Genomic DNA, 10,131 nt, shown 5'->3' with positions numbered 1-10,131 from the left:
CATTAACAAGGGGAGATAACTGAAGTTTTTATACATATGGAACGCCTACTGGATCAAAACTAGCAATCAATTTAAGAAATAATTTTAATCCTTCATGTCATGCTCTATGCTAATTTGAACATATGTAAGCATTATATTTGTCAATAATTTACTCTGAGTGTTACGTTAAGGAATTACATCGATTCTAATAGGACAAATATATTATTTTCATAGATCATAATGTGTTTTTTTTATGCGGTTCTCGTATCATCCCCGTGGAGTCTGTTACGGTGTACATTACATTTTCGTATTTTATTAGTATAAAAACTAAAAGCAAGGTTAATATATGTTGTTAGATAAACAATATATTTTAAATTTTTATGTAAGCTGCTAAGATATATACATTTGTTTTTAAAGACAAATCCCTCTATTGTTTATGCGCATATACAAGCGCAACAGTAGTATGCCGTCAGCGGTTTATGACGTCGCGGTTTCCGCAAACTGGAAACGTTTATTAGAGTTATTCCTCTTTGAGCCGATGGAGAGAATTACAATAGTTTTAATAGGTTAATTTGCAGAGAAAAAAATGAAAATTGTTTTTATATAATAGACATGTTCCAGAATTGGATAAAATATGAGAATGAAAAGAGAGTCAACTATACAGCAATCTAACAACATAGAATACACAAAAATTACTGTAAAGAAACGAAACAGAATCTGGATACTCGACAACAAGATGATCCAATCAAATTATAATATAATACTTTTTTCCTTAATTTTCTACATGTATAGTCTTTCGTAGGTTCTTAATTATATCGATATTTTACAAATCATTAAGAAAGTACGAAAATCATCAGTCATTCTGGTCATGTCCTCAAAATTCAATGTATCTTTAGCAATAGGTACATTACGTACCTGTATATGGATATGGCAAATTGCACTGACGTATCTTGAATGTGTACGGCACTGATAAACACCAACAAAACAGTAACATAACGACGCATACATGTAAAACAACGTACATCTAGAGAAGTTAACATATAAGCTTCTAACATTGTAGGTTTTTTTATATGACTATTCCGAGTTTGTTCCGATTTACCAAATTTGATATTTATGTATAAAGTGTGCAATTTTTGTATAAAAAAAACATAATCGTGTCTGTGTTAAAAAGTTGTCGGAATGAAGAATTACAGAGGAATGCATATGGAAAAAAAGCAATTAAAAGGAGATTTGAGAAAAGAGGTCGAACTAGGTTTTGTTCATACTCACGGTATGACAGCTGTATGAGTATACTTAGACTGAGTTTCTAGCAACATTACGGAATATTTCGATATTCATAGATGCGTAAGGACAGAATGATGTCCATTAGACCCCGTTAACACTTGCAAGGAATTGAAATAAAATCTGAAGAGCATCTCGCGTTTTCGATCCTTTAAGAACTTGTGCGTTAACATTTAGTATAGATTGCATGTCTAAAATAATCGGTCTAACCATTTCGTTAACAAAAAATCGTAGAAAATTGAATAAGGAAATATTTGGTTCATTAGATAATTATATGCTTCTGCATTTATTCATTTTATTTTTGATTAACATGTCATAAGTAATTAAAACAAGGAATTGTCAGAAAAAATTACTTATAACGGTCATTTCGTTTGAAGATGAGTAATTTACAGAAAATAAATAAAAAAAAAAAAATAATAATAATGAATGAATACAATTGAAAAGATATTTTTTAAAAGGTGCACCGAATAACACACGTATAGTAAGCGAATATGGAACGAATAATGAATAAGTAACAGGGCATCAGTCGAGCACTGAAACGAGTATTTACGCCTTAGTCATGATAGGGCTATTTTACCTCTTAGAACCAATATATAGCATCAGAGGCAAGAAAAAAAAAATGAAAAAGATTTGTTTAAAAAGGTGCGACCTATAACAAACATATTGTAGCAGGTCATCGGTCTAGCGCTAAAACTGGTACATACGCGCTAATAGGTATGTTTCACTTTAAAGAACCCATAGCTAACACCAGAGACAAGAAAACAATTGAAAAGATTTGTTTCGTGATAGGTGCAATGTATTTCAACGTATAAGCAAATAAGGAACGAATTAGTAACGGTATCAGTCGAGCGCTGACACGGGTCCTGTCTCAACTCAGGAGTCTGTAATTAAGTGGTTGTTGTTTGTAAAAGAGTTACATATTTGTTTTTCATTAATTTTTTTTTTTTTTTTTTTTGTTATTTTCCAGTTTGAATTGTGTTACATTTGTTCTTTCGGGACCTTTTATAGTTGTGTATGCAGTATGGGATTTGCTCATTGTTATAGGCCGTACGGTGACCCATAGTTAACAATTTCCTGTGTCAATTGGTCATTTGTGGAGAATTTTGTTATTTGCAATCATACATGTACCACATCTTCTTTTTAATGCCCCATCTACGATAGTAGAGGGGCATTATGTTTTCTGGTCTGTGCCTCCGTTCGTCCGTCCGCTTCAGGTTAAAGTTTTTGGTCAAGGTAGTTTTTGAAGAAGCTGAAGTCCAATCAACTTGAAACTTAGTACACTTGTTCCCCATGATATGATCTTTCTAATTTTAATGCCAAATTATAGTTTTGACCCCAATTTCATGGTCCACTGAACATAGAAAATGATAGTGCGAAGTTCAGGTTAAAGTTTTTGGTCAAAGTAGTTTTGATGAAGTTAAAGTTACATCAACTTGAAACTTAGTACACATGTTCCCTATGATATGATCTTTCTAATTTTAATTCCAAATTAAAGTTTTGACCCCAATTTGATCACGGTCCACTGAACATAGAAAATGATAGTGCGAGTGGGGCATTCGTGTACTATGGACACATTCTTGTTTATTAATATATTTTCAGAAGAATGACGCAAAAAATGTCGAATATATTTATTTGGTTTTTATTATCTCCATGGCACGTTCTGTCAAATCATTTGAGAATAAACACTGAAATCAGCTTGTTTTAAGAACATTTTTAATCTGACCATGCGCAGATTTTTTTTTCATATATACATAAAACACTTGGAATTTTATATCGATTGATTGATTAAAAAGTCGATCGCGATGTATCTAATTATAGCGTTTTCACTTGAAGAAAAATCGGTTCATAAAAAAATCAGTCTTTTAAAACTACATCTGGAGATGGAATGTTTACGTCCGATTGAAGATCGATCTTTCTCATTTTTGCAATACTAAAGATCGGCGATCTCAGAAATGATCGATCTTTATTGTTAGTGGAAACGGAGTCTTAGATTTCTAATGATTTTAAGTAATTATCATCAAAATAAAAAGGAACAACATTCTTAAACGAAATTAAAATTCATGATACCGGAAGCAAAATTCTGTCTTGCCTTTCAGATATACTTTGATTGAACAATGATATTATATAAAAATGTCTTCACTATTTTAAAAAGAATTTCTGTTCAACACATAAGCACTATCTATAACCTGAAATGAAATGTTCATAGAAGCATTCGTGTGTACATTTGTACAACGCATTGTTTTCCAACCACCGCATTTATATAACGTGTCTGAGATACTGACTGAAAACTAAGTACTATCATGTGTAGATTAATGTGAATTTATCGTAGTTTAAAACAAACAAACAACAAAACAGCAAATAACGAGAACTGGGTTGTCCCTAATTTGTAAGAATATAGCCTAAACCGGCCAAACGTCTTTCGATGTTGTTTTTAGAATTGGCGCAATGTGTTCCCGCCAATTCAAATTGTTAACCCCTTTTTAGAAATATCTCTTTTCCCATTACGGTGACCCCATCTTTTTATTTCCTTATTTTGTTTAGATATAAACAACGCATATTCTATTGAAGACTCATGGAGAAATTATTGGTCAATTTTTTTTAAACTTAATTTTTTTATAGGTATTTAACGATAAAAAAAAAAGGCGGGAAAACTATTATAGCAACTTATCATTATTATTTACTACTCAGAAAATGGTGATACTATTAAAATAGTTTGTATTAACAACTAGGTTAACAAAACAGACAAGTTTTTATAGGATACGGACTTTAAAAAAAATATTACACTGCTATTGACTGGAAGTCCCAATTTCCAAATTCCGTGAAAAAGATGGCGTTTAAAATCGAAAACGAGGTCGGTGACCCCATTTTTTTATTTACTTATTTTAAAGCATTTACCTAGCCTAAAGTAAAAATAAAATATAAAGATGATATTATTGGTAGATCTGAATAGAAGGATTTGTCTTTAAACAACAATATATAAACATTACAGTAAATTTGTGCGCATGTGTCAAACATATTTTGTGTGAATTAGAAAGCAGCTTTGTTTAAAGCGCATTACATTATACCAACAATTACTCTAAGTGCTTCTCATTGCATATTTATAAATGAGAAACAGACATACAATATTTTTCTTCTCGTAAATTCTCAGAATTATAATTTCGCTGCGTGGAAGACCTATTGGTGGCATTTTGCTGTTTTCTGCTATTTGGTTGGGTTGTTGTCTCTTTGACATATTCACCATTTCCATTCTCTATTTTAGCAGTAAAAACACATTCACTTGAATTTATTAAAAAAAAGTAGAAGTATGAGACAATCATTCTGAGAGTATTGATAAGCTATTAGGGAGCTACCATTTGATTTTTATGGGGGGGCTAGGATGAAAAATTTTGTCCTGCATTTTTTTTAGCTGTAATCTCTGTCCTGCCTTTTTATTTTTCACTCTGTTCGGTCCTGCCTTTTTTTTTTTTTTAGTTTATCCTGACTTTTTTTTACCTAAATTGTCGTCCTGACTTTTTTTTTTGCAAGTGTCTCATCCTGCCTTTTTTTTTACTCAAAACTCCTGTCCTGCCTATTTTTTTCAAATTTCATCCTAGCCCCCCCCCCCCCCCCCCCCATAAAAATCAAATGGTAGCTCCCTTATGACAATACACTGATACAGACTGAGTCCTCTACCGGATGAAAAAAGAAATGTACTGGAATAACTAGAGGCTTAAAAGAGCCTGTGTCGCTCACCTTGGTCTAAGTGCATATTGAACAAAGGACACACTCACTGTCAGATGGATTCATGACAACATTGTGCGTTAGTGATGGTGATGTGTTTGAAGATCTTACTTAAGTTCTCTGCTTACCATTATCTCTATGAATTTATAATGAACTTGGCCCAATAGTTACAGTGGAAAGTATTTGCTAAAAATTTACATAGATTTACAAAATTTATGAAAATTGTTAAAAATTTACTATTAAGGTTCATCATTCCTTAAGGGGTCAATTGACCATTTTGATCATGTCAACTTATTTGTAGGTCTTAATTTGCTGTACATTATTTCTGTTTATAGTTAATCTGTATCTATAATAATATTCAAGATCAAAATAAACAAAACATACAAAAGCTGCAAAATTTTCTTAAAATTACCAATTCAGGGTTACCTGATTGATCTGAAGATTTCAAGGCAGATATATCTTGCTCTAATGAACAATTTTATTCCGTCAGATTAGCTCTATATGCTTAATTTGGTTTCAGAGATATGAACCAAAAAACTGCATTTTACCCTATGTGCTATTTTTAGCCATGTCGGCCATCTTGGTTCGCGGACGGGGTAATTTCGGACACATTTTTTAAACTACAAGTTTGGTTAAATTTGTTGTAGTAGTTTTAAAGGAGAAGATTTTGTAAGAGTTTACAAAAAAATACGAAAAATTGTTAAAAATTGACTATAACATGTATAAAGGGCAATAACTCCTTAAGGGATCAACAGACCATTTTGGTCCTGTTGACTTACAGAAAACAAGTGACAACAGAGGAAAAAAGAAAATTGACACAAGCTTAAACAAAGTTGCAAACCACCAGAAAATTGTCCAGTGAAGTAACAAAAAGTTCAGATGCACTTCAATACCTAGAGAAATCAGAAAAAGAAGTCAAAGAATAAGCCGTTATCTTCCAGACTATCTAAAATCCTTGGCTGAAACAATTGAGCACATCATATCCATAACTACACCAATTGTGGTTGTCAGAGTTAATGACAACTTATGGTAGCTGTTTCAAAAAAAAAAAATATGACGAGTCTTGAACGTATTATCAAAGATGCGGAACCCCTTTAAGGTCTGAAAAATGTGTAAAATAAAATGGCATTTTAAAAGAGTCCATTTGTTCTAACTTTTTCAGGTAGCCTTTATTCTTATTGAAAATGCCAGTTTCTTTTCAACAGTTTCCAGATCTATTAAGGGTCTCTCAATTTTATTTCTACTTCAGCACCCATCAATTTCTAGCACACTTCCATCAGTTCTGATTATTTCTTACAATTACGTTGGTGTAGCTGTGGATATTATGTATTCAATTGTTATAGGGCAGAGTTGGGTTGATCAGGAAGAATTTTTCCTATATTGTGTCTTCTCTTCCTGATTTCTGTAGAAAATGTATATGCGCCTGTACTTTTTCTTCTTGGCTGGGCATTTTCTGTCGTTTTGTTTTAGCTTGTGTAAATTTTCTTCTTCCTTCTATTGCCAATGTTTTTGTTTTGTTCATTTTTTATCCATCTGTGTTTTTGTCTTCAGGTCCAAGTTTTTGTAATTAAGTTTTACATTGTTTTTTTTCTTTCTTTGGTTATATTTGTCTAGTGTGTCCTCGAGATGGGTCTTCTTTCAAAGATTTTCTCAAATTTCTGCTCATCAGAGTTATAGTCGATGTTTACTTTGATTGTGTGTTTTGATCCCTTAGTCTGTCTGGTTTTATTTTCAAGTTAGTTTTGTTTCATTAACTATCTTTCCCATCTTTCCTTCATTTAAAATTATTAAATCTGTACAAAACTTCTTCTGTTGGTATTAATAAAATTACCAGTACCAATTTTCTTGCACCAGATGCGCATTTCGACAATACATGTCTCTTCAGTGATGCTCGTGGCCAAAATATTTGAAATCCAAAGCTTATATAAAAGATGAAGAGGTATAATCCAAAAGGTCCAAAAAGTATAGCCAAATCCGTAAAAGGAATCATAGCTTTGCACGAGGGAGATGCATTCCTTAATTTATAATAAATTCTATCATTTTGTAACAGCAAATTTTAATACCACAAAAAATCCGTATTTTCATGCCATACCGAACTACTTGCTACTGGGCTGGTGATACCCTCGGGGACTAAGAGTCCATCAGCAGATGCTTCGACCTATTAAAATTCATTTCAGGAGTTCAACAAAATTAATGATTTGTTGTTATAGTTAAAATAATTTAACAAGTATAACATGAGACAATAATGAAACTTTTAAATTGAAATATGGTTATTTCCTCATCAAAATCAAAATCACAGTTTATGAAAAAATAGCTTGCTAAATTCTAAACTTGTATAAAAAATTCATCAGTCAAATATTTTTGCTTTATATGTCGTGACAAACAATGATTCTTGAAACAAAGTCCTTCTCTGAAATTAACCTTTAAGAATTAATTTTAACTTATACATGTAACCTAAATAGTTAGAAAACATGTTTATACGCAAACAAGTCACTATGATCCCGGATTATCTTAAAATGTAATTCCAAGAAAATGTCATTTTAAAACTGTTGCACTCCTAACATCAACGAAATGGTTCTAAAAGAAAAATTCCTGGTCTACTGGGCTACTCTTTGAGTGCAATCTTGTGTCTAGTATAGTATCTTTTGAAAAATAAAACAGAACCATATATTGGCCTGTGTTTTATTTTTAATGTGAGTCTTTATACTCATTTATAGGGAGACTTATTTACTAGACTCTTACACATTATTTATATCAATAATCAGGTAAATGAACTACTCACTATAGAAAGGTAAAATTTTTAAAAGGATCGACTTTTGTTTAAGTTTAGGTGCGAGTCATTTAAGCAAAAATCATTCTATTCCTCGGTAATACTAATTTTTGTGTTGCACTCCTGACACGGCACAACTTTTTTTCAAAACTCATCTGAGTCAAAACGGTTTAATGGACAAGCGCAATATGTAGCTGAAATCATCAGTGATTCACTAAGACATAATAGTTGATATATACATAAGAATCTATGGCACATATCATCAAATTGCAATTCGCTGTGTCTTACAAAAAAATCAGAATGTCAAGAAAAAGTGTTGCACTACTGAAAATTTTGACATCTTTTTTTCAATGTAATATTTTCATACTTGCGATTTTCAAAAAATATTTTGCAGAATTATTCTACACATCGAGTAACAAAAATCAGCCAGTTTTAACATTGCAATGACTGCCATTTTAAAAAAAAAGTAGCTAAATGTGACGAGACGTAAATTTATGTATGCAATAAGTGATTTGTATGATGTAGTTTAAAAATATTGTTTAAACGAAATTGAAATGTTAGATCTGAAAAGTATATATACACTTAATATAGTAATCATGGACTTTTTGATTTATGTATAAAATTTAAAATTGAGAATGGAAATGGGGAATGTGCCAAAGAGACAACAACCCTACCATAGAAAAAAAACAAACAAAAAAAACAACAGCAGAAGGTCACCAACAGGTCTTCAATGTAGCGAGAAATTCCCGGACCCGGAGGCGTCCTTCAACTGGCCCCTAAACAAATATATACTGTTTTGATATGATTTATAATATATTGAATATGATTTATAATATATTGAATATGATTTATAATATATTGAATGTCAGGAGTGCAACAAGATAGGAGGATTGATTGATTGTTGGTTGCTTAACGTCCAGTGGCAAATATTTCATGCATATTCAGGACGAGAACAAGTTCACAATAAATACAACAGATAGGTTGATACAATAGAGGCCATCTGGGATGATGGTCTGGGAAATTTGGACTGCCACTGGAAAATGAGGGTATTTTGGATATGGACATAAATTTTGCCATGCATCAGGACCGCCCAAAGAGTTGTTGCAATGGTTCTTAACGTGCAAAGAGCGTGGCACTCTCTTTACACGAGGCATCGGATTTAACGTCCCCCTTCTGACCGAACGTGACTGCGAACTTGATACATCCCGCACAGCCAAATGGACGCCCAACTTCGGCAATCGTTTTACTGTCGGTCGGGAGAAGAACAAGTGACAATATTTCTATACCCCTGTCACCTTTGGGTTAGATAGGAGGAATAAAGTACCTCATAATTTTTTTTCAGAAAAACTTTGAAGAATGCAGATCTCTTTTTAAGCTGTCAAACAGCAATTCTGTGGAATATTTAATAGAATTTAGTTCATAGTTTGGTAACTTAACCTAATTTTTATAATAATGTGTTAGAAAAATCAAATTAAATATTATCTGAAGAGCATAAGATGCATAAGTTTAAATATAAATAACATTCAAATGACAGATTTATGTCTTTATAAACCAGCAAGGATTACAAATAAAAAAAAATCATGAGTATTTTGTTCTAGTTTCTGTATTTTAGTTTGGTGTATAATATATCAGGAGTGCAACAAACATAGAAGACATTGGATGTATTTTCTTTTTTAACAGATTTATCTATCAATTTTTAGTCCTCAGTGAATTTGTAAAAGGGTTAATTTTAATATGGAGAAGTTTTTTTTATCAACTAATGATAAATTATTTCTTAATAGCCAAAAACTTAAAAAAATGATAATGAAAGATTAGATTATTAATTTTTGCATCAAAAGTAATGTTTGACTCTATGCAATCAATTGGGGTAAGAAAAAATATAAATGTTTGATTGAGATTGTCTGAAATCATATTCCAAAACGGTGTACTTGATTTAAAGGAGTAGGTCCGGTAAGGACTCATTTTGGCCTCAAATTTCAGTTTCATCTGACGAAAGATTTTGACCACTTTTTAAAGACTTAAGTGTCTATTTCACTTGATTTAATTAGTATAAGTGAAAGATTTTAACTGATTTAGTCATTAAAAACGATTTGATTCAAGATCAAATATGAAAAATCTCTCAAATATGCCAAAAAACGTCACTTTTCAGATGGTTTTTGTCAAAAATGAAAGTGGCCGCATCCGTGTTCATCCACAACCTTTATATATGTTATGTATTATCATAAAATACAACTTACATTTCAATATTAAGGATGAACACGAATGCGGCCACTTTCGTTTTACACGAAAACCGTCTAAAATTTAACTAAAATACTAGAATTATGAGGATTTCAGTAATTTAGCATGACTTAATGGTGCTAGTACCGGATATATGTGCATTG

The sequence above is a fragment of the Mytilus edulis genome, chromosome 11, assembly GCF_963676685.1.
Source record: "Mytilus edulis chromosome 11, xbMytEdul2.2, whole genome shotgun sequence".
Classification (NCBI taxonomy): Eukaryota; Metazoa; Mollusca; class Bivalvia; order Mytilida; family Mytilidae; genus Mytilus; species Mytilus edulis.
The sequence above is the reverse complement of the archived record's forward strand: the minus strand, read 5'-3'. Positions refer to the sequence as shown.